Consider the following 26,241-nt stretch of genomic DNA (forward strand, 5'->3'; position numbering starts at 1 on the left):
GCGGGGCTTCTTTCAAGACCTTTTCCACAGGTTTGACCCGCACACAAGTTAACATCCAAATGAAACCTTTCTAGGTTGTTCTGCACTGTAAATGTTGTGTGCTTCACAGGGATGTTCCAAATAAGCTTGCGTTATTATGTACTGTATGTGCTTACAGTAGTATAGTGTATGTGGGCGTGCATGTGAGTACCGTATCTGTGAGTCTATGGGTGTAATGTCAAATGTTCATGATAACATTAGCAATTGAGACATTGGTGTGAAGCCAATCCGTTCATTTTAAATTCCCAAGCAGTGTTACCAGCAGGTAAATGAAACATAATTCAGTTCAATAGGATATGAAACATAAGTCAGTTATATCCTAAGTTGGTTGCACGTAGACCTAATTGTACTTTTGCTTCAATACTTCAAACATTTTCTTTTTTATCCCACCTGGACTGCGCTACTTTCTAGCTGTAGCAAACAATTACCAACTTTGTTGCGTGGCAATAAAAAACACCTTATATTATCTTATCTAACATTAAAACAAATCCTGTTGGATCTACAAGAAACACAGCTGTCTTGTCAAAGGTTTTACATGCAGCTATTGGTGCTTCTTTAAAGGAAGTAGGCCTAGACTATCCAGGGGAGCGCTTCCCATACAACTACGGAGGTTAGCTTTTTACTAACATGGTACGATGCATCCCTCAATTAACCAACATTAAAATTCTCAAAACCGCCATACTAACATACATAGTACATAGTACATTTGAACCATGATATTTTCCAAACTTCAGTAGTCTGGACTAAGGTGGTTAATGATGTTTAGTAGCATGTCAATGGGCACACCTGCAAATAACAGAGACTTAATGATGGACTACCTTAGTTTCATCCCTGAATCATCTCTGTTTTTTTTATTCCTGAGTCATCAAGTTAATTCACTGGTTCATATAAATAAGTATAAGTATAAGAATATATACTCTTTTGATCCCGTGAGGGAAATTTGGTCTCTGCATTTATCCCAATCCGTGAATTAGTGAAACACACTCACACAGTGAGGTGAAGCACACACTAATCCCAGTGCAGTCAGCTGCCTGCAACAACAGCGGCGCTCGGGGAGCAGTGAGGGGTTAGGTGCCTTGCTCAAGGGCACTTCAGCCGTGCCTACTGGTCAGGGTTCGAACCGGCAACCCTCTGGTTACTGGTAAGTCCGAATCGCTAACCAGTAGGCCACGGCTGCCCCCAAAGCCTATATAGCCTATAGGCTGGCCTCATAAATGAATGACTGCTTTAAATGAACTTTTAAACATGTCTTATGTAAATGTGCAGGGGAGACTGCTGTGTACTCTATTGTTGTTTAGCTTCTATTCACTTCATCTTGCCGCCAGCACTGTGGTGCAGTGTGCTCAGGCTGAAGATGCTGTGTGTAGCATATAGCAGTTACGCACTTAGAGGTTCCACTTCAGGATGAAGCAGAGATTTTGACTATTAAATGATGTATTTTCTGCCTAAAGCATTTAAAAATATGGATGTATGATGGTTAGAAGTGTAAAATATCAACCAGAATAGGACAAAAATATTTTATTCCTAGTGCAATACACCTGCTAAATTTTCACAATTTTGCTTTATTGCACATAAACTATTCTGATGATCATCTGTCAGAAACATAGATTGATAAGACAGTTTCTTTCTTTCTTTCTTTCTTTCTTAACCTTCTTAACTTATATTAACCTGTGTCTTTTTCTCCATCGTGTGTCTTTGTGTATCTTGTGCTATTTATGTGTACCTGACTGCGAGACAAGTTTCCCTTTGGGACAATAAAGTTAACTGAACTGAACAGAAACCTTAATCCATGATTCATTTGCACATAAACAACACAAATAACTTTACATGTAGGTCCCTGGAACTATGAACTATGCGTCTACTATGCTTCTACCACAGGTCAGTGTGATCAGTGGCAGACATGTTTTTTTCTTTTTAACAAAAGTGCGTCAGTGGAGCTCCTCTGTGTGCCATCACATAATGCCCAGCCCATATCAGATTATTTAGAGCTGGATGGAATCAGTTTGAATGGGAGAAGGGATGAGCGGATATACCAGAGCAAATGAAATGAGCTCTCAGTTCCGTCTGACTCCCACTCCGTAAGAACACTACAATTGCCATAAACGTCTTGCAATAACGTGCAGATAGATTGAGACAAAGTTAATGTGGAAAATCCCATTCACTTCCTGGACACGCTGTTCTATGTGTGCCCTCAGGCAGGCGTCATCCGTGCCAGAATAAACTACAATTAGGCCTCATTTGGGATGCACTGCTAATATGTACGACTTCACAACACAGCCACACAGTCCCCCATAGCAAAGTGGGACAAACATGAGTTTACACTGAGACTCACTTTCATTTTCATTTTCATGCCCTCGAACCAGCTAGTGTATTGGCTCACATTACACACCTTTTTTCTGTTAGTGTTTGTATGAGTGTGTGTGTTTTTTCAACCTTTTAAAACCACTGAACATTGTGTGCTGTTCTATGCTGTATTTAGAGAGAGGGAGAGAGAGAGAGAGAAAGAGAGAGAAAGAGAGAGAGTTTTGGAGTTTCTATGCTGTACTCAGTCAGAGAGAGAGAGAGAGAGAGAGAGAGAGAGAGAGAGAGAGAGAGAGAGAGAGAGAGGGAGAGAGAGATTGACTGGCTAGTTTCATTTTAGATGACATGTCATGTCCCTCTGGCCCCATAACAAATAGATCAATGATCTGCGTAATGCAATATTCACATCAGTTTGCACAGAAATGTAAATACACACTTGTGTGCAGATGTGCTCAAGCACATGGAAAGGCAAGCTCACATGTGTGCTCACCCACACACCTACACACTCAACATTTCTCCAGAGTAATTACATGAACGTCTCTAATTAGAAAGGCAATACTAGTGTCAGTGGGAGACAGAAGTCCCCACAGCTTTCATACCAAACATCTTCATCATTAAACTGACTTGGGTCAAAGTACCTGACCCTCTACAGTGCTCACACACACACACACACACACAGACACACACACACACACACACACACACACACATGCACACACACGGCCAGACACAGTCAAGACATAGACACGCACACATTTGCATAACCATGCAAACAATAAAGACACAGCCATGGTAGGTCTCAGTTTTCCAAGCCTACCCAAGGGTATGATTCCTGCCATCTTACCACGTGCTTGTAATCCTACCTTTATCTACTGTCTATTACACTACTGTACATGTCTGCATGTGTGCCTGTGTGTCTGTGTGTGTGTGTGTGTGTGTGTGTGTGTGTGATTGAGTGTGTGTGACAGAGAGAGAGAGAGAGAGAGAGAGAGAGAGAGAGAGAGAATACTGTCTGAACTAGGCCTTGACAGCCAGTTTGGCAAAAATAAAGATCGCGATGTGAAGTATGGGGTCCACTTATAGCCCTTTCTACCAACAGAACACCGGTTCCGTTCACGGACCGACTTTGAATTGTTTGCAGCATTTCGACCAAACAAAAAACGCTTAGGAACTGGAACCAAAAAATAGTTGCTTTTTTCCTGTGAACTGGAGTGGGCGTGTCATTCTACCTTTCAGAGGGGAGAAGCGCTTTGAGTGTCTAGAAAAGCGCTATATCAATTTAACATGTTGTGTTTTTCACGCATGACACCATATGGCAACGTTTGCAAGTACCATGGCACAGCGCTGCCTAAACGTTATCCACGGCACCAACTGGCAACATTACCCAGTTGATCAGCTCACTATGTCACTGTCACAATACTTGCGATACCAAATGACAACATTCTCTGTACAACGTTGCTGCGACACTGCAAGGACATGGACAGAGGGTAACATCGCAGTGAGTGACCAAATGACAACTTTCTGGCAACGTAGCTGCAACGTTATGTGTAAGCTGTAAAGGTTTACAAGTTGCAAAAAACGTCTGGCTGCGTAAACGTTTTTTGACAAAAAAGCTGCTGGGCCTGTGACGTCGGACTTAACAACCGGATACAAGTACAAGCTTAGGGTCCACAGCCTAGCAATTGAGACAGATACCAAAAACCTGACTGCCAAGAGAAAACACATTTGTGGTCACTGCATGACTGATTAGGTTGAAAATTCAAGAGAGAAAGAGCCCACTACTTTCAAAAACAATACACAGATGACCACAGACAAACTAATTATAGTACTTGGAGTGGAGCAAAGAACACCCCTGGCTGCCCAGCTTGTCACAGCTTGCCATGACCTGAGAGACAGCGTGGAGTTTCAGTATTTACTGTTTGATATTTATGATGATCTGGATGCCCATTCATGTGCTCATGTTTCTGTCCGCGCTGTGGACTGCTGATTGTTAATTGCAAATGGTTGAGAGAGAGAGAGAGAGAGCGAACAAGCATGACAGAGAGAGAGAAGCAGAGAGAGAGAGAAAGCAAAAGAGGTAGAGAGAGAGAGAGATATGTAAGACATGCAAAATGAAAGCCATATCCACACATACTGACACTGTCATGCATGTACATATTCACATCATCTTCATACCCCACTATTAGTGCCTGTGTGTGTCCTCCTCATCAAGTGTGTGTGTGTGTGTGTGTGTGTGTGTGTATGTGTGTGTGTGTGTGTGTGTGTGGTGTGTGTGTGTGTGTGTGTGTGTGTGGTTGTGTGTGTGTGTGTGGTGTGTGTGTGTGTGTGTGTGTGTGTTAGCAGAGCCTCATCCATCAGGCCTTCATGTACTAATGTAATTACAGCTCTAATTTCCATCAGGCAGGACAGCGGGGGTGAGGTGAGATTCATGTCTGTCATTACTCTGCCCTGGCCGGCTCCTCTGGACACAGCAGTCTCTCTGCAGCCCCCAACAGGGTTCACGGGCCACTCATGCTGCACTGAGTCACATCTCTTATCAGTGGACACTGGACAACCTTCTGTTCCGTAAGAGAATAAAACTGACACTGTGAGTGTGTGAAATCACTGTCCTGACTCCTGTCCATTTGGAACATTGCAGTGTGGTGTGTGCTAAATACGCTCAGTATTGCAGTGTGGTGTGTGCTAAATATGCTCAGTATGTCAGTAAGAAAGAACTTGTAATAAATGAACATGTGGAGAACATGGTGCATCTCCGTGAACATGTGGAGAACATGGTGCATCTCCGTGAACATGTGGAGAACACGGTGCATCTCCGTGAACATGTGGAGAACATGGTGCATCTCCGTGAACATGTGGAGAACATGGTGCATCTCCGTGAACATGTGGAGAACATGGTGCATCTCCGTGAAAATAATTTAGTTAAATGAATCTACTTGGACCATTTTAATTATCAAAAGATCAGAGCATGGACAAAATAGAAAAGGAGTCACTCAACGTAATGGAGGATCATAGACCCCAGACCCACACAATCTTAACCACACTGGCCCTCATGTACGAAATGAACGTACAATATAAAACAGACATAGGATAGGCGTACACTCATTTCCACGCAAAGCATGGCATTTATCAATCTGAACGTGAGCGGTGACTACCGTAAAACCTTTATTTTCCCAAATCGCCAAACTGCACCAGCTAGTATTTGAGACAGGCATCTATATGAGACTGGCCTTTACACAAAACTTCACACAAAACTTTTCCTCTACAAAGATGGGAAATATTATCAAATTAATTATTTCAAACACTGAATGCCTATTACTAGGCTATCTGATGATAGGCCTCAATTACGGATCATTCATTTAGTGTTGAGATGTTGTTCATTGAGTGTTATAGATAACAATCCAAATAGTGGGGAGCTGATTGATACGTTACTTCGACAGATGTCAGTGTTGCTTGCAGATTTGTCACTTTCAGATATAAACTGAAGACGAACAAATACAAATATGCATAACATTTAAATGTCCAACATGTCCTTAAGACGCTCTTAGCCAGTAACGAGAACTCTGGATCCCTCGTGTATAGATCTACAGTACGAGTGTTTTCACAACCTTCTTAAGCAACAATGGTTTCAGGAAACAGTCAGCAAATCTTAAGACGTTCGTAAGAGGGACTTTACGACCTTCTTAAGCATACGATGCTTTTGGGAAACCTAGCCCTGGGGCTGATTCAGGCTGCCAGCGTGCCGTGATCGTGCCGTGTCTGTTGTGTGTCAGTTGCGTGGCAGCTGCGTGGCGTTTTCTTTGTCTTTCCACACCAGAAACGTGTCTGACGCTGCGCTGTGGCGGCCCCTCTGCCTATTAAAACATCTCTTCACTTTCTCTTTGGAATGGAAACACTTCCAACACGTTTGCATGTCGCGTTAAAAATGCTGTAGGCATCTGTCCTGTTCCTAGCATGCACACGGTTTCGGCTCGGCAGGCAGTGTGCAAGCTCTAACCTGTTAACATGGGAGCCGAAATAAAAACGGACACTCCACGCAACTGACACGCTCACGCCACGCAGGCAGTCTGAATCAGCCCTAAGAGCGGTGCACAGGCATTCATGCGCGTTCACGCTAAAAAGTCGGAAAAACCAAACAAACTATCTTAAGATGAATCCTGGAAAACCCTTGTAAGTGCGTGTATCCATCGTTATTGGGAAAATGGGCCCTGGCCTCTATTTGAGACCGGCCTTTAGTTATCCGAACCTGTAGCTTCACCTACAGCTCCACCTTAAAAAGAGACAGGTGTCTATTTGGGACTCGATTTTATTTGAAGTTTTACGGTAGATAGGCCTATCCTCACATCTCATGTCAAGTCTACAGCATAGTACGGTGCAGCAGTAAATCGGCGGAGGATTGGAAAGTTGAAGAGTTAATTCATGGAAAGACTACTTTTCATAATATATTCTGTTATGTTTACACGTTTAATGGCTTAGGATAGCAAAAAGTGGAGAGAATTGCTTTTGCTTTGGAAAGCGCAACAGTCATAAAAAAAAAATTGAGTGGAACAAATGGCAGGTGTCGTATGGTTTTGTAATGAATGTATTTGAAGTATGATGTGTTCTCTCGAAAATAAAGTCTGTTACACTTAAATTGCCATAGTTTCCTGGCTTTCTTGATGACCCTTTTCTAGCTGTCAAAATTAACATAGTTCAGCTGGACTTGCAACATCACTGTGGCTTGAGGTCAGAAATGTTTCTCTTTTGGACGTATTATGCACCTCCATGTCGTAAATTCTAGGTGCGAGGCCTCTAAAATGAGCATATATAAAGGCATGATATTTAAATTACACTTGTTTTCAGCCACCACATTTACCAACAATTTCTTACGCTGGAATTGGAGTGATACGAATGTTTCATGAATCATACGTGAGCCCTGTCGTGAGATGATTCCTGCGCTCAGATCTTTTCTGGTTTCTATGCTCGGTTGATAAATGAGGGTCAATGTGTGGACACACACACACACACACACACACACACACACACACAGGGTAGGGCTTCTCTAGGGGAAAAAGAAAGGGTGATTTTTTAAAAAGCTCTCTTGCTAATGAAGAATTTTTAACAAACACTTCTGAAAGGGGAACACAGGACTCATGTTGTATAATCTGAATATTGTGGATAGCAAGATAACATTTTTAATTTTTTGGATTGTCCCTTGTGTACAGGAAATAAGAATGAAATATTTCAGATCAAGTGTTTTACTCCTTCTATTACGTGTTAGAATATTAGATTTCAGCTGAAAGTTTTCAGCTGAAAGTTTCCAATGTGGTTGGGCTCTTTGACACCCCAGGATATGGGAGGTAGAAAGGAGGGTTACGCTTCAGAATTGTCATACAGTTTGGAAATGTGTAGCCTATCTATAACTCATACACATTAATTAAACATTATTTTGGAATACTATCTTGATATAGAATAATACTGTATCATGAAATCACAGTGTTTCATTTACCTAGTAAGAAAGACAATGCCTTCCTGATGGTTCGAACACACTCATAGTGTTTCAAACCCCAGGCTGTTTCAGATTGTGTTTTTGAAAAGCATTTCCTGCTCAGCCAGATGAGGCTGCTTCTCTCGAATGGCGACGGTAAAAAAATGCAGACTCTCTCTGGATTCAACATAATTACTACCAATACCAGACATAAAACATCCTTACAAAACACTGTATTGTGTTACCTCATATTATTCTACGTTGTCTTTAGTGCTGAGAGAAATGTGAAAGTATGTGGGGAAAGTGAAGTATAAAATCTTAATGCAGTAAGTGCTCAGAGCTACATGAGCTCATAAAGGAATACAACAGACTTCTGAGTTAATGAACACAGCAATCTCACACACAGGGAGAGAGGAGGAAGGGAAGCAGGGGAGGCAAGGAGAGAGAGAGAGAGAGGGGGGGGGAGAGACAGAAAGAGGGTGGAGGGGGTTGACACATTTTTTATTTAAGGTCTTAGATTAAAAGCCGCTGGCAATTCCAAAGCTACTGTAAAAACTGTGCCAGGATCTATTGCTCTCTCTCTCTCTCTCACTTGCACACACACACACACAAACTCAGCAACAATTACACAATCCCATAAATCAGGCTTCCGTCCAATTAGTCAGCGCTGTGGGGTGAGTGTGTGTCGATTAAGAGCATTGATTACAGATACAAACATTCGTTTAGCTACAGTGCTAAGCACTCTGTCCATCGCTGATAAACACATCTGTTTATTAATTACCTTTACTGATGCCAGCACAGCTGAACTTTCCACTGCGGTGAACACTCTCTCTGTGTATGTGTGTGCTTCTTTCATTCACATTACACCTATTCATTTAGCAGGCTCGTTTTCCAAAGCAACTTACATATTATGTCAATTATATTACAAGGGCTTTGTTACATTGTCCCCGTAGCAACTCGGGGTTACTGTAAGTGCTTTGCTTAAGGGCTCAACGGTGGAAGCCGGGAATTGAACCCACAACTTTTCTGACAACTGCAATGCTAGGCCAGCTCCTTAACCACTACACTACCACTGCCTGCTTTCTCTAATTGTAGTTAATTAGTTTGTTGCCGTTTCAAGTGGAAGCGGAGTTAATGTGCACACCTGCCACCTGTTATAGCCTTCAGCAATCAACATGAGAGTGTGTATGCATGAGGTAGTCTGTGTGTCTGTGTATGCTGCGTTTCTCTGCATGTGCGTGTACAGTTTTCTCTCTCTCTCTCTGTGTGCGCGCGCGCGTGCACGTTTGTATGTGTGTGCGCGTGTTTATGTGTGTGTGTGTTTAAGAATTTCATCTGCCACCATACATCACATGAAGAGCAGAGGGCAAGCCGTCTTCTCAATGAGGGCAGAGCCTGAGTCAGCTGTTTCAGCGAGCTGCTCCCCTGAGCCACGTGCTAGTGTGCTAGTGTGTGAGTGTGAGTGTGTGTGTGTGTGTGTGTGTGTGTGTGTGTGAATGTGTAAGGGGGAAGGGTGACGAAGGCAAAATGTCAGAAGCAGAGAGGAGAGGTCACCATATATTACCTAGAGAGAGACTCAGGTCAGAGGTCACCATATATGACCTAGAGAGAGACTCAGGTCAGAGGTCAACGCCACTCTCTTTCTCTCTAAGCGCTTTCAGATATAACCTCCGGAGTACATGCGGAGGTTTGTCAAACGGAGGTCCTACCCTTCGGATGATTCAGATATGATGCTAACCTGCGGACCTAATACTGACCTTATACGGACGTATGTGTGAACGACATACACGCACATTACAGAATCTCCGTGTGGTTGTCGAGTGAGGGGTGGGGGCTTAGAGTTCACAAGATGCGAGATATATGACGCAGAATATATGCGGCCGCCGCCTGTCACAGCTGGTTTTTGTTTACAAAGTGTAGCCTATGTATTATAGGCTAAAGAAGAGAAATCTATTGTGCGTAGGCTAATACTTGAAGTAGGATAGTCACGTAAGTGCGCACATACAGTATTTGTATGTGTGCTTCGAGTAAACACATTTATCTGTTTTCAACGTAATGCAGGCGCGCGGGAACATATTTTTGACCATGGGTGCTGAATAACAAAATAATGGATGTCCCACGATTTCTCCCCTAGCATGATATGATTTGAATTTAGACAGCTACGCCATTTCAACGCGGTGTATGAGTAGGCCTAAGAGCGAGACGTTTTATAATGCCCTTGCCACTCCGACTCATCAATAAAAACTGCTTGCACACACACCAGACCAGCACTTGACTTTACATCATTAAACTATTTCAGTATATTGCTTTTCTGATTGTCAAAACCACACCTAACTTATGGCGTCTCCACTCCACAGCAAGTGTCCTAACCACGTTACAGCTGTTTCTATCTGAGCGACTCCAATAGTGAGAGGATTTCAGTGTCATATTTCGGTGGCACTAGCTAAGCTGTCGTGGAACTCGAGATGACATGTCTACTGATAGGCAACAGGTCTCACCAACACGAAATTCTAATTGCAAAAGATGCATCCTACCTCATCTGTTGTACTGTAGTTATTCGAAATTGGGCTTTTCACAATCCAACGATATCCAAAGTGCGAACTAGTTGGTGATGGTTTATGAAAACTGCCACTATGCATGCTACACGGAGTTCTGACAGGGCTGTGCATGGCCTAATAAACAGGCAAGATATAACCCACGATCGCCATGGTTTCGTTGTCAATTCGTGTTTGTGGTAATAATGACAGCAACAATAAAACCATCTGTATCTTACGATCTTCATCATTCTTGACAGATCACCAGCCTCCTCTGGATGGTCATATGCATAATTAGCCTATAGCCTACCTTTAGTTTTCATTTAATTTTAAACACGAATCTACTGTCTTTACTGCCGGGAGAGAAAAAAATCCTGTATTCTTTTCTGTAGCCTAATTCTGCCTAAGGCTATCAATGAACAGAAAACCGTGTTGGCTAACAATTTATTAAATACTCCTGTTATTGTCGTCAATGACGTCGCTGTAGGCTACTGCCTTTTCAGCGCCTTCTGCTTATGATGATTCAGTATTTTGAATTCGTTTGGCCTTGCCATGCAGTTGTAGGCTACAACGTGCCATTCCCTTCATGTGTTTTATCAAAATGTTGTATGCCCTCATGGACAGTAGATGATGTCCGTGATGTCTGCATCTTTCCATGTCGGAGATTTTCTGGACAGCACTATGCCACTCCATCATAACACTGGCATTTAAGTCAGATTTAACCACATGGACGCACGAAAGAAACGTCACCAACACGCCCTCTCACTAGGTGTGAATTTTAACCGCATGTTCTACGCCTCGTTCAGAAACAGCACATTTACATAATGTCCGGAGGAAATACTAGGTCGGGGGTAGTATAAACACCGGGTGAATTCGGACTTCCATATGACCGGTTATGTCGTTCAGATATACGGCCCCACCGTTTAACATCGGCAGAACCTCCGGTCTTACACGTATGTCTGAAAGCGCTTTCTGTATCCCTCTTTCTGTTTTGGTCTCTGACATTCTAAATTATTCTAATCAGATAGACCTATTGTGGTATATCTTTATCACGTCATTTTCCCATTTTCACACAATTAGTAGAACTAGCTGCATGTTAAAAGGAAAACAAACTTTTATTTTTGTTTTTTATTGCTTAGGTTTTTCCCTCTGTCCTGCTATTTAATTCTCACTGGAGACCTGTGTGAAGATGCCTGTCAGTGTCTCTCCGTCAGGAATGAAGAGCGAGAAGAGATCTCTCCTCCTCAGCCAGCTCCATCTCTCTGCCTTTGATTAATTGCCAGCGATTCACAGTCTCTTCTTCTCTCAACACCTGACAAAGACAAATCCGGAGTTTCACACCAGCTCTGCTCAAACGAGACAGCATGTGTGCATGTGCGAGAGAGAGAGAGAGAGAGAGAGAGAGAGAGAGAGAGGAGAGAGAAGGAGGTGAGGGGAAAAGGGGAGAGAGAGAGAGAGAGAGGAGAGACAAGTAGGTGAGGGGGAAAGGAGAGAGACTGAGGAAGGGGGAGAAGTGAGAGCTCTAGCGAATGACATCAATGTGTGAAAAATAAAGAAAGACAAAGATATCATGTGCATGATTGAATGTGATATGATGCAGAATAGAGAGAAGGACAGAGAGGCAAAGGGAGAGAGAGAGAGAGAGAGAGATGGAGGAAGAGAGAAAGAGAGCACGATGAACGGTCACAGGATGCTTCCTCACATTAAACAACCTGGACTTATGGACCAGAGTCAGCAACTGCCATCTCTCATTGGTAAACAACCCTACACACACACACACACACACACACACACACACACACACACACACACACACACACACACACACACACACACACACACACACAGCTAATAGTATTGCAGTTATACTACATAAGCATTTGCAAACACATGATTTACACAAAAGCAAAGCATTAATGTATAATGTAACACATGTATGATCAATAGTTTCCTATTCCTACTGTATACTGTAGACTCCTTACTTGTGCTTTCACGGTCAGCGTTACACATAACACAATGTTAATTAACTACACACTACCCAGTCGGTTACCATTTATGGGGAAAGACATCATGAATAGTCTGAATAGTTATCCAACACACACACACAGGCAAGCATGCACACACACACACACACACACACACACACACACACACACACACACACACACACACACACAGAGCCCTTTCTTCTGTTTCCCACACTGAGAGAGCCTGGTCTGATTAAAACTCTCTTTTCATCTTCGTTTGGGATTCACACAGAGAGTCTGCTGGTCTAAAATTACACCCTGCAGCCCAAATGAGGCACAGAGAGCTGGAGGGGGCAGCCGGGGGGAGGGGAGGGGGCGGGGGGGTGGAGAGAGGGGGGGGGGGAGTAGAGGCTCCTAATCTTATCTAGGGAACACTAGGGTTATTTATCATAGTGTCCTGTGTGAGTATGTGTGCGTGCGTGTGTGTGTGTGTGTGTGTGTGTGTGTGTGTGTGTGTGTGTGTGTGTGTGTGTGTGTGTGTGTGTGTGTGCGTGTATAAGAGAGAGAGAGCACCTGGCAGTGGGAGGTGCTTCTGTGCAATACAGCTGATTTACACCTTCAGCCTGACAACACACGAACACACAATCTGCATTCACACACCTATTTAACACCAACACATGGGACTGGGGTATGGTGGTATTAAAGCTATGCATTTTATTTTGCTTTTCAGTGGCTGCATCTAAGACATCTGCATAATATACTATAATTCCAGGAGATTTAGATGAATGTCTGTGTGTCCATTTATGGTTGAAGTTCTCTAAACAGTATAAACAGCGCAGATCATCTAACTGGGACAGATGAGATCACCGTACACACACAACCTGCTCGCGTAGGGCATTTATGTGATTTTCAGTTTGAGTCTCGTAACTCAGTGATCTTGAGCCATGTGTGTGTGTGTGTGTGTGTGTGTGTGTGTGGTGTGTGTGTGTGTGTGTGTGTGTTGGCAGTGATGCTGAGATCCATCTTATTGATGAGGAGGCTCTGACTGCTACCTCGTCCATCAGGCTGAGAAATGATACAGTGTCTGGCCAGATCTCAAAATGCTGGAAGGTTATGTTCAGAGGCACATTGTTACACACACACACACACACACACACACACACACACACACACACACACACACAGAAATACACAAAAGAGGCGCCCATGCAGGCTAACACAGATACACAGATGTCCACATGCACGTACCTGAAAGGACACACCCCCACACACAGATAAACACACCCTTTCCCTAGATGTCTTGAGAAAGTTCTTGGAGACGACACCTAATGATAATAAATGAGCCATCACCCTCAGAGAAGGAGGCACTATGTCATTCTCTCAGCCAAGGGGTGGGGGCGCAAGGTCACACACACACACACACACACACACACACACACACACACACACACACACACACACACACAAGCACACACACACACACACACACACACACAAGCACACACACACACACACACATACACACACACACACACACACACACACACACACACACACACTATCCCTTTAATGAGCTTATCATGAAAATACACATACACACTCACACCAGCACACCTTCTCCCAAGTGTGTGTAAGTGTGTCAAACCCAATCAGAGCGGTGCTCACTAGGCGAGGAGATCCACAGCAGCATGGCCAGGACTCCTCTCTACAGTCATCCCCACTGAACACGCTTTTCACGCTCCACATTATGAACTCTCACTCGGGCCATGCCACACTGGAGGTCTGCTCTTCTGGGTTAAAAGAGAGCTGACTCCAGATCAGCCGCAGTATGACTGAGCATGTAAAGTGTGTGCTGGCGTTTGCTCTGTGTTTGAGGATCCTTCTGATTCACACCTCAGACAGACTGAGCCCAACTCCGCCTCATTAGCATGCTGGGAAATCAAACACAAACTACAGCGGAGAGGTGCTGGCAGCCCCGGAGAGGGGGAGGAGGAGAGGGGGGAGGAGGAGAGGGGGGAGGGGACGACAGGCAGAGAGATCAACGGAAAGAGTGAGAGTTGGATGCTTGGAAAAAAATATACGATTTGACAATAGATCAAAATTGTAGGTGTGTGTGGGAAAAGAGAGTGTGTGTCTTTCCTGGCCAATTGTTAGGTGCATCCTGCCCACTCATGGGGTGCCTTAATGAGGCGCTCAGCTGTACATCAGTGTGCTTTTGGGTGGGGGAGGGGCCCCCATCTTATTTAGAGAAACTTGGCTCCTGAAAAAAAGCCTTTGCTTTGAACGGCTCTCATCAGCGGAAGCCTTCGCCTCACACGACACCGTCATCTGGTGTTCCTAACAACCTGTCAACGGCGAGGCTCTGCTGGGATAGCCGCCATTTCAGAGCTCTGAACAGAGGAATGGGACTCTTCTTCTCTGACTCGTCCTGACTCCCTCGCTCACAAAGGCGCTCTCTTTGGCTCCATGGACACGTGATCATCAGTGCGTCAGCACGCAGGGACACACTTTTCCGGAGAAGACAAAGCTCCAATCAAGGCGCCGTGCCTGGATGCACAGGAAGCTGGAGAGGGCGTTGCCTGGGCGGGGATGATTTGGCTGTGACTGGTGCTTGCAGTGGGCTGTTCAAACATTTGATCCCCCTGACTGCCAGACAGACTGTGTGGATGAGCCGCCCAAGCTGCTCCAAAACCCTCCGAAGACAACCGGGAGACGAGCTGATGAGCCCGGTCCATCTAATCCCCAATTTCAAAAGAGTCTATGAGTATGACTACAAGTGAGCTAAACAAAGCCAACCAGCAAATAAGACAGACATTTCCGCTAGCCTCTAAGACATCATCATTTCCGCTAGCCTCTAAGACATCATCATTTCCGCTAGCCTCTAAGACATCATCATTTCCGCTAGCCTCTAAGACAGACATTTCCGCTAGCCTCTAAGACATCATCATTTCCGCTAGCCTCTAAGACATCATCATTTCCGCTAGCCTCTAAGACATGATCATTTCCGCTAGCCTCTAAGACATGATCATTTCCGCTAGCCTCTAAGACATGATCATTTCCGCTAGCCTCTAAGACATCATTTCCGCTAGCCTCTAAGACATCATCATTTCCGCTAGCCTCTAAGACATCATCATTTCCGCTAGCCTCTAAGACATCATCATTTCCGCTAGCCTCTAAGACATCATCCTTTCCGCTAGCCTCTAAGACATCATCATTTCCGCCTTCCTCCCTGTCCACCTCTTCTGCTGTCTGTCACATCCTCTTTTACCTTCTCCTCCTCCACCCTGCTCTCATTCATCTCTCCATCCTGTCCTCCACCCACCCCCGACAGTCCTCCACCTTCTCAGTGTGCTGCTTCATGTTTGGAGGAGCGGCCCCAGCACAGCCAACACTCTGTCACAGAACACAACACAACGCAGCGCAGCACACGGCTGACTCACAGCACAGCTCCCTTACATCACAGCGCTGGCTGGCTCCCTCATAATGCCACCGGAGCCCCATGTAAAGGGGGGGGGGGGCTGCTCTATCCAAACATGGAGCCCGCTGATGAAGCGGCCGTCTTAACGGCCCTCCATCATAGCTCACAGAGCCGCCCGTCTGAATCCCCCCCCCCACCACCACAGTAGCAGCGTGTGAGCAAAGTGCTTGGGCAAGCTGTTGGACTTCTGTCTGAACTTACAGAAGGGACGAAAGCACGGCGTCAGCATTTCACCAAAGGTCTCAGCGGAGATCACGAGAGAACTGTCACAAATATCAAAGCAATGTCAGGCTGGGAGAAAAAAAAAAGAAGCATCTTTCACATTTATGACTATAAATATATAAATAAAACTGAGGAAATGCTTACATTGTTGCTTTTGTTATTTCTTTTTGTCTTCTCCTGGGAAGCGGCCATGTCTTCATTACAGTAAACCAGACGTATCTATCTTTCCATTTCAGTTTTTCCTTCTTTACAGTAAATGGCATGGATGACTTATTCAGTGATGTGATTAGCTCTAGTGCATGCTCGTTTAAGTTAACGACCGCACTATGGGGCACTCATTACCGTCATGCATAATTGATAAACAACAGGAGAGAGTGGGGAAGAGGTGAGGGCACTTCACCACCCACCAACAACCAGCAACATCTGCAGGAGAGGCAGGGCCGGGCATGGCACAGGGCCAGTCATGCCAGTCATGCCAGCCATGCCCACCTCTCCACATCCTAAAGCTCCGCTGCCACACCACTTCCCTCTGACGTGACAGGGAATACTGGGCTGTTTGGAGCCAGGCCATGTGTAGCAGTGCTCCACATAAGTAGAGTACCATAGTTCAGTGTTTCCAATACATTGACTTATTTGTGGTGGCCCACCATAATATCAACATTGACCACCACACAATGATTTTCCAGGTTGTACTAAATTGTGCTTAAATCTGGTTAGCATTATAACCATGCTGTGCTAATTTGTTAAAAACTGTTGCATTCAAGTTCATTCTGCAAACCAACCACCACAAATGGAATTCAATTCTCTGGGAAACACTGAAGTATCATCCAATGATTCATAAATAAACAGTGAGTGGTGAGTACATTTATGTACCATTTATTTATGTAGCATTTATGTAAGTAATTGCATGGAAATGTCTCAAGAAAGAAAAAAGCCAGATGTGTTCCTGATAATGTACTTTCCCTTGCTACTGAGAACAGAGTGGAAAGTGAACACTCTGCAAGTTCACTAAATGGCTTTGAATATTTACAGAAAAAGTTGGCTGTATACTGTAGATGCACCAGTTTGTAAGTGTGTGTGTGTGTGTGTGTGTGTGTGTGTGTGTGTGTGTGGGCTTGCTTTATTTGCTTGTTGTTGCATTTGAACCCATTGGCATATACAGTATGACTATCTAATATGAAGAGCATGAAGAGCTAGTTGCTTTTCACAGAGACACACATACACACCTGTCTGTTAAAAAGTCTGAATGTCAGTTTCACTGGAGTCTCATTCAGTTCACTAAGCTCATCCTCACCTCGCTCTCATCCCTCACCCTGATGATGGTCCAAGAGCCTTCTCTGAAAAACTAAGCAGCCCTGGGTTTTGCTGTGAGTGAATGTAGGCTAACCTTTTTTGAGTCCTCCATCTGAATTAAATCTAGACTTAAACACACTATAAACCCACATATTGAATTATACAGCACTAAAACAATTACACTACACAATAAATACATCTCCATAATGTCGCCGATGATACGTGGATAATTAAATCATATGGAATGTACAAGGGGTTAACGGGAAACGGAATAATTTTCATAGACCAATGGTAACGGGAATAGTTCACGCTTAATGTGGCTGAGTTTTGCACTTTGAAGACAATGTTATCATACGTAATAGACAACGGGAAGGTCCGAAGGTAAGCTACCTGGTCGCCAGCCGGAACACAAAAACTAGAGCTTACGGTGAGGACGCATTGGGTGGGGGGGGGTACCACGGATGCAAACACAAACACACAATTATAACCCTCTGCCACTAAGTCAGTATTTTTTAAATCTACTCACCAGAATCAAGGCTTTAATTCACGGTTTCAGGAAAATCCGGCGGAGTTTTATCCCTCTCCCTCCAAGTTGGAAACAGCGGAGCGCTCTCGACCCAGCTCTGGTCTGAGAACCCCAGTCAACTGAAACGGAAAGCATAAGGCACGTCGGTAACACAGAGGTAGGCTAGGAGGAGAGATGAGCTTAATAAGGAATGTTCAGGGAAGTGTGCTAGGAAATAATAGGCTACAGAATCATCACCTGCTGTCGTTTTGGAAAATTGCGCGACTCTAGGTCGAGCTGCCGTTTACGAACAGACACCAAGGAAAGTGAGCGGGTGTTCTGCGCGAGCTGTCAGATTCCACTTCAAACTGCTGCTTGCGATGCGCGAGCAGATAAGAAACACACACACCGGGGAGGGGTGGGGGTGGGTGTACCCAAGGCAACTTTATATTAGTCCTGAAAAAAGATTATTGAAAGCATGGGAAAGTTTTACTGTCTTCTCTTCTTATAAATGCAAAAGCTTGCCCATATGTTCTAAGTCATTTGTCATAAAAACCTCTGATCATTTGGAAATGAATTTGGGCATATAAAGCTTTATGATTTGGACTGGATTTAGTTGGCCATAGATTCTTAGGTGCAATGTTAGTAAATGGCCTTTCTACTATTATATTATGGTACAGTGTCATACCACCAGTGATGTGATGACTGTAAAACCAGACCAGGTTCTAAGAGGAGACTGGGGGCACAATACCAATGAAATGGGCTGGATGATTAATTAGAAGAAAGCAGGCAACACAGAGAGAGAGAGATGAAGAGAGAGAGAGAGAGAGAGAGAGAAAGAGTGAAGGGGACAGAAACACTTCTCAGCTCTGAATCTCTGTGATTTTGTGACTCATTCCTCCCACCTCCTCTCATCTGTTCCAGCCACATGGCCACTAAAACACATCCTGCATGAGACACACACACACACACACACACACACACACACACACACACACACACACACACACACACAAACACACAAACACACGCACTTCAGGCATGTGTGTGGGATAACATATCTGGTAATGTGATGAAATAATAGAGTAATTTCAGCACACAACGAATGAGGAGATGGTCCTCAAATGCAACAGTAACAGTTACTGAGCACACATAGTGTTTAAATGCCAAAACTCTCTCTCTCTCTCTCTCTCTCCCGGACACACACACACACACACACAAACACACATACACGTGTGAAAACACCCATATACATGCACACACACACACACATATAGAAGTGGCACTTGCACTGGTGCTTTTGAATGTGCATTCATACAGTCATATTTAATTGCCTGTGTATGTGATATTTAAGTTAATATAAAAGAAGTAGGTCAAAAAGACCACCCAGGGTTTGCAAGGCTCAAGGGGTAACAGCGCGACAGGATCCCAAATGAACTCCAAGGCTTCATCAGAAATGCACATATATTGTGCTAGCAGAGAGAGCAGCATGCGGCTGATGGCAAGCAGCCGTCACAGAGACGGAGAGATGGGCACCAGGCTGGCCAGCAAACACAAAGCCCTCGTTTAGTTATTCATTTATGGCCTCTCATAGCACCATTACTCATTAATCAACCCCCACAATCATTTAGTTTAGATAGAAAATATCAATGTATTTATAGATGAGTTGCAGGAGATGAATGGATAGACAAACAAACAGAGATAGATAGATAGATAGATAGATAGATAGATAGATAGATAGATAGATAGAGTGGCATATATCTCTCCCACTGAAACAGGTGGATAGCGTGATCACAGAGATGGATGTGGTGGAAGAGTGATGGGGAAGAGAGAGCGGCTATCCAGAGGAGAGTTATGGAGACGTACGTCCAGATAGAGCGGCTATCCAGAAGAGAGTTATATAGACGTACGTCCAGAGAGTGAGGAGCTCCAGCCAGTGGCCCTATCCATTTCAATAATGACCCCACGCCAAAGAAATACTCCCAGCACTGCACAAGGTCACCTCATTATAAACAGCGTTCGCACGCACACACACACACACACGCACGCACACACACACACACACACACACACACACACACACACACACACACACACACACACACATACTGGTGGGAGACTATGAGGGCAAAGGTTGTTCAAGAGCATCTTAATTTTCACCGTCCCCCCCCACACACACACACACACACACAAGCAACATCAATTCTCAACAAGATATGAATTTCTCTCTCTGTCACAGGGGACACGGTGGTGTCCCTGTCCTCTATCGACCCCAGCCTGAGATGCTGCAGCTGCAGCACACGCGTGGCACAAACCTCCCTCTGTGCATGCGGACAGGACAGGAGGCTTGAGAGCAGACACACTAGTGTGCAGACACACTAGTGGCCTCACAGGAGAGGAGAGGTGTGTCTCAAGGGCCATCCATCACTGTGTATTAGGGCCAACAGTATTCAATTTGCTCACAGACACAGTGTGACAGTCGGAGGGGTTGAGAGGGACTGCGCGCGTGTCAGTGTGTTCCCCACACATCTCCTCCCCTAGTGAAGTGAGGGATAGGCACCCTCCTGCTGCACCTAAACAAATGACCTCCTCATGACAGACACATGGAAGTGGGGAATAGAAAGAAGATGAAAGAAAGAGATACAGAAAAATGAGAGAAAGAGAGAGATAGAAGGAGATGTGAGAAATGAGAAAGAGTGAGAGAGCAAATTAGCATACAGCTGGGACCTACAGCTGCTAATACACATACACACACACAAGCACACACAAGCACATACACACTCACACACACACACACACACACACATACACACACACACAAGTACACACACACACACACATACACACACACACACAAGTACACACACACACACACACACACACACACACACACACACACACACACACAAACACACACAAGTACACACACCCACACAAGCACACACAAACAAACACACACATACACAAGCACAGGCACACACTTATACTCATCTGTCCCTCTAAACTGGCTGCTCTCTTGCACACACACACACACAGGAGGAGACTGAGGCAGGAGCAGAGCAGAGCAGAGCAGAGGAGACTAACTAAACTAAAGGCATCCCTGCTTGTGTGAAAGGAAGACAGGAGCAGGTCTGGAGAACATGCTGCATGCTCCAAGCAAGCAGGTAACATGCTCAAACAGCACAAAGGCAGGTGCAAAAAACGGGTTGAAGTCCTAGATGAAATAACGGGATATTCTTTGGCGGAGAGCGGATTGGTCTCACCTTGGAGAATGATTAAAGCAACTCATTTTAATCAGGACGAGTAATTAAACACTGATGAAACCTCAACTCTATGAGCGGAGATTTCTCCTTCTGCCTGAGAAAAAAAAGTGCAAAAATATTTTCAACACTTTGGGTGTGAGAGGAAGACGCAAATAACTCTACTGTTATCTTTGTAATTAGGCCGCAAGGGAGTGTGTGTGTGTGTGTGCTCATGTACGTGTGTGTGGTATGTGTTCTCGCTCTCTGTTTGGAGTACCGTGTTAAAGGATTCTGATGTCTTGAAGAAGAGCTTCCTCTCTCTGATTATCAAACACTCCAACCAGTATGGGATATGTCATACTTGAAATTATTATCTAACAAAAAAAAACAGTTGCCATAGGAGTGTATGTGAATTGTGCATGAAATGTGCACACAGTAAAAGTCCTATATTCTGTTGCTTGTTATGTTGTTGTGTGAGAGGAAGCTTCTCATCCAGCACTTTGAGATACAGTAGGCTACCTCCTTCCCTGCTCCTACCTGTACATCTCATACGTCTCATTGTGATGTGAAATCATCTAGCAACTGACACCAAAATGGAACTAAATCAGTGTGGATTTAACTCCCATCTGATTTAAAACAGAGCCTTGAACTTAATCAGTGTGGATTTAACTCCATCTGATTTAAAACAGAGCCTTGAACTTAATCAGTGTGGATTTAACTCCATCTGATTTAAAACAGAGCCTTTTTCACCAACATGAGCAGGTGCTCTGGTTTGTAGTTCAAGTGAATATTCAGGAGGGATTCCTCTACAGACAACGGAGTCATATTTTCAGAAGCAATATAAATGTCCTGGCACAACTGGGTTGTAAATAAGTTATGGCCTCGCTGCTAGGAGAACAATGCAATGTTAAAGGTCTGCTCTGATGTCTAACTGCTGAGCTGTTACAGTTTTTGTCAAGGCCATTTTTCAAAGATTAGTCTGCTTACCTATTCAAATTATCCCCCTTGGTTCATTTTCAGTTTAATTTGATTTGATTTTCCGATTTTACAAATATAAGCTCATTTGCTGAGGGTTATATTAGAAGGTACATGTATTTTGTCCTTGCAAAAGTTTCACACATTAGTCATGTGACGGTTAAAGACACATGAATAAATTAACCTACAGTGTGTGGTAAATAGTATTGCTATAGATTTTATACTTTGATAGTGAACTGGTACAATTTATCCGTAAGTAATTTGATACGGCAATGTTGTCTAGTTCGTCTAGCCTTCTTTTATGTGTGCTTTGGTCCTAATAAACATAAGATAGGTCAGTGCAATCCTATCACATGGGCTTGGTCACAACTATGTGTTAGTGTGTTGATAAGTGCACAATGATAAAACAGGGGAGCCAGTGATGTAGAGAGACGTAAATACAGCGTACAGGGGAATGGTGAGGGATGGAGATGGAGAACCAGTCCATGGTGCCCTTGATTCAGCCCAAGGGAGTGTGAGAAGCAAGCAGATGAGCTGGACCACAGAGCAGGCTCTGTTCACAGGTGCCCCTTTGTGTGTGGCCAGACAGACGTGTGCGTGTTTGTGTGTCTGTGTGTGTCACTGTGTGTGTTTTCTGAATTTTGTGTGTGTGATAGAGAAAGAGGTTGAGCAAAGAGAAATATAGAGTGAGAGAGAGAAAGAGAGAAAGAAAGTAAAACATTAAAGAGTTATTCATCTGGAAGTAAGAAGCAGATTGTGTTGAACGATATCTGATCTCATCAAGTAATCAATAGAGGCAGAATTTATTGGAAGGTTTCCAGAAAGGAAGTGAAAAAATATATATTTAGTTGAGAACACTGCAGTTCCAGTTTGGCCACAGATACAGCGTGCTCAAGCAATTTATACATTTAAGTTTTTAATAGAGTTGTATTCTTGTGTAAACACACTATGATTCTGTTGATTTCTAGCCTAGGCACCCAAACCTACCTGCTGTCGTGCCTCTCTCTCTCTCTTTCTCTCTCTCTCTCTCTCTGTGTGTGCGTCTCTCTCTCTCTGTCTCTGTGTGTGTGTGTGCGTATGTGTGTGTGTGTGTGTGTGTGTGGAGAGGTTCCCACTGGAGCAGGAGCGGTGCAGGATGAGGCAGAAGCAGAGAGGGGAGGCAGAGGGGCATCACACTCCAAACACCATATCAGAACCCATCCACACATGACACTCCAAACACCATATCAGAACCCATCCACACATGACACTCCAAACACCATATCAGAACCCATCCACACATGACACTCCAAACACCATATCAGAACCCATCCACACATGACACCCCAAACACCATATCAGAACCCATCCACACATGACACTCCAAACACCATATCAGAACCCATCCACACATGACACTCCAAACACCATATCAGAACCCATCAACACATGACACCCCAAACACCATATCAGAACCCATCCACACATGACACCCCAAACACCATATCAGAACCCATCCACACATGACACCCGAAAACACCATATCAGAACCCATCCACACGACACTCCAAACACCATATCAGAACCCATCCACACATGACACCCGAAAACACCATATCAGAACCCATCCACACATGACACCCCAAACACCATGTCAGAACCCATCCACACATTACACTCCAAACACCATATCAGAACACATCCACACATGACACCCGAAAACACCATATCAGAACCCATCCACACATGACACCCCAAACACCATGTCAGAACCCATCCACACATGACACTCCCAAACACCATATCAGAACACATCCACACATGACACCCGAAAACACCATATCAGAACCCACCACACATGACACTCCAAACACCATATCAGAACCCATCCACACATGACACCCGAAAACACCATATCAGAACCCATCCACACATGACACCCCAAACACCATGTCAGAACCCATCCACACATGACACACACGTTTCTAGGGAAGGTGCACTTGTGCAGGACGACTAAGTCTTTATACTGAGAGAGCATTAATAAAGAGTGTAGTTAAGGGAGTGCTGATGAGTGTGGAGCCTGGAGTATGGAACCTGCACACTCAGATGGCACTCAAGCGCACGGGCCCCTAGTTGTCTTCTAGTCCTCAGCAGCTCTTCATTTGGACTTCACTCCTCTGTCTTGGCAACTGAACCCAGGCGTCACATCGCACTCTCTCTGGGTCCTCTGGGGGGAGGAAAAGAGAGGAGCAGAGCACGGGTGTCCTCTCTCCCTTAACACCCTCCCTCAAAGCCCCATCCATCCATCACTGTGGTCTGTTGTGACAGCTTCCTGATTTGCGATCCAATCAGGTCACTTTAGGTCTGCCCTTACATCTGATTTACATTCATCACAGGCTTCGATTGGTGAGTGTTACAGTAAATTTGTTTTCATCAGTCCAAACAGCTGACTTTGGATCATGTTGTCTCTACACTGGTGTCTGTGTGTGTGTGTGTGTGTGTGTGTGTGTGTGTGTGTGTGTGTCTGTGTGTGTGCATATTTCTGTCCTCACCTAATTGCCCTTCTAAAATCAATCAGTCATTGCAATATTAACCTCACATTCCTTAAGAATTCAGTAGTACAATCCACATGGAGCAAAATGATGACACAGGAAGTGTGTGGGATGCCCTTAGAGGCCCTGCAGGTGACCCAGGAAGTGTGTGGGATGCCCTTAGAGGCCCTGCAGGTGACACAGGAAGTGTGTGGGATGCCCTTAGAGGCCCTGCAGGTGACCCAGGAAGTGTGTGGGATGCCCTTAGAGGCCCTGCAGGTGACACACGCAATCTTCTGTTTGGAGCGTTTCTGTGGCAGAACACACCAGCCAAACACAGCTTTCATCTCACAGATACCAGCTATGGTTAGCTTGTTGAAAGATGAGAAAGTGGTTTATGTGTGTGTGTGTGTGTGTGTGTGTGTGTGTGTGTGTGTGTGTGTGTGTTTTACCATGTGTAAGAGATGGCTTTGATTTGTGGGATAAAAGCGACCCCCGTCTGCCTTCCATTGACAGGTTTATTTAAGGCATAGGCATCAGAGTGCGCACACAGTCTCCCATACAGATGCACTGAAACACACACACACACACACACAGAGACACACACACACACATATATCCACATCACTGCTGCATGCACAGTGTCTCTTTAGAGCTTTAATGTTTCATCTTCATCTAGAGCTTCAATGCAATTCATCTGATTCACACACTGACAGAAGTGTCCCTAGGGTTTGGCTTGAGACACTAAATTGTTGTGGTGTACAGTATGTAATCATGGCAAAAGTAAAACTTACTCTTCACACGTTTACCTTTTACCACTTTTTGAAAACCTACTACCTTGTTAGTAGGTTAGTAGATTATAATAGGTTTTATGTGTTTAGGCTTTTATTTTGCTAAATGAGACAAGTGCTCTGGAATTATAGTTTCTCTAACTTTAAATACCACAACAGCATCAGATCAACCAGATATTGTTAGCATTATGTGTAATGCATATTGGTAATACTGTAACTTCAGACCTGGGCTGCATTCAGCCGGACTTGCATGCATGGACGGATTATGAACTTTCGGGCTCCTGGGCCCAGTTGTATTAAGGGCCCCCCACTAATTGTCGCATATGTGGCAGGGCGGGAGGGGTTTGGGGGCTCTCCCCCAGAAAAAAAGTAATTTGTTTGATGTGATTTCCTGTATTCTGGTGCATTTTGGGGATGGCCAATAATTTAATTCAATCAGATTCATAGCCTACATCCTGATGTGTTGATATTGAGGCAATGATTCCATGCAAAGGCTTGGGCTTCAGGGCCCCCTGACCCCTTGGGCCCCTGGGCCTGGGCCCGGTAGGCCCGTGCAGTAATCCATCCCTGCTTGCATGGCAATCTTTTCCTGTCCAAATCCTACATTCATCCAGAAGAAGCAAATCCTGCTGCCCATTAGAGAGTATTAGACTTTTGCATTTACTAAACACTGGGCCACGCTTCCTACAGCTCCACCCCTCTATTGTATGCTAATCAACACTTACAGTCCTCAGCAAAGCCTTGGTGTAAATCATAGATTTTGCCACATAAGACAAGTTATTTTTATCTGTGTTCTTCTCGCGGTGTGTTTCTCTTAAAGAAGAGCTCCACTCTCCCAGGGGAGGAAGTTATGAAAGATCCATCAATTCATTGTGCTGATTTGGGCTCCAGGCAGCAAAGCCGAAAGACCTGACCTTGAA

The 26,241-nt window shown here is 44.4% G+C and overlaps 1 protein-coding gene across 4 annotated transcripts in view; it reads right to left on the reverse strand.

Annotated features, from left to right (window-relative positions):
- The window catches only part of LOC143134802 (receptor-type tyrosine-protein phosphatase delta-like), a 121,731-nt gene extending 103,562 nt beyond the window's left edge, over window positions 1-18,169 (reverse strand). For all 4 annotated transcript variants that reach the window (XM_076295460.1, XM_076295458.1, XM_076295459.1 and 1 more), the window contains exons 1-2: window positions 18,062-18,169; window positions 17,825-17,943 (exon numbers count right to left, since the gene is read on the reverse strand). The gene's annotated coding sequence lies outside the window, so the exon portion shown is untranslated. The remainder of the gene's footprint in view (window positions 1-17,824; window positions 17,944-18,061) is intronic.
- Between the last annotated feature and the right edge of the window lie 8,072 nt (window positions 18,170-26,241).

This window comes from Alosa pseudoharengus, unplaced genomic scaffold (assembly GCF_046254945.1).
Source record: "Alosa pseudoharengus isolate Yale_2024_CS ecotype anadromous, Long Island Sound unplaced genomic scaffold, YU_APseudo_1.1 YU_APseudo_1.1_scf_2, whole genome shotgun sequence".
NCBI classification, from domain to species: Eukaryota; Metazoa; Chordata; class Actinopteri; order Clupeiformes; family Clupeidae; genus Alosa; species Alosa pseudoharengus.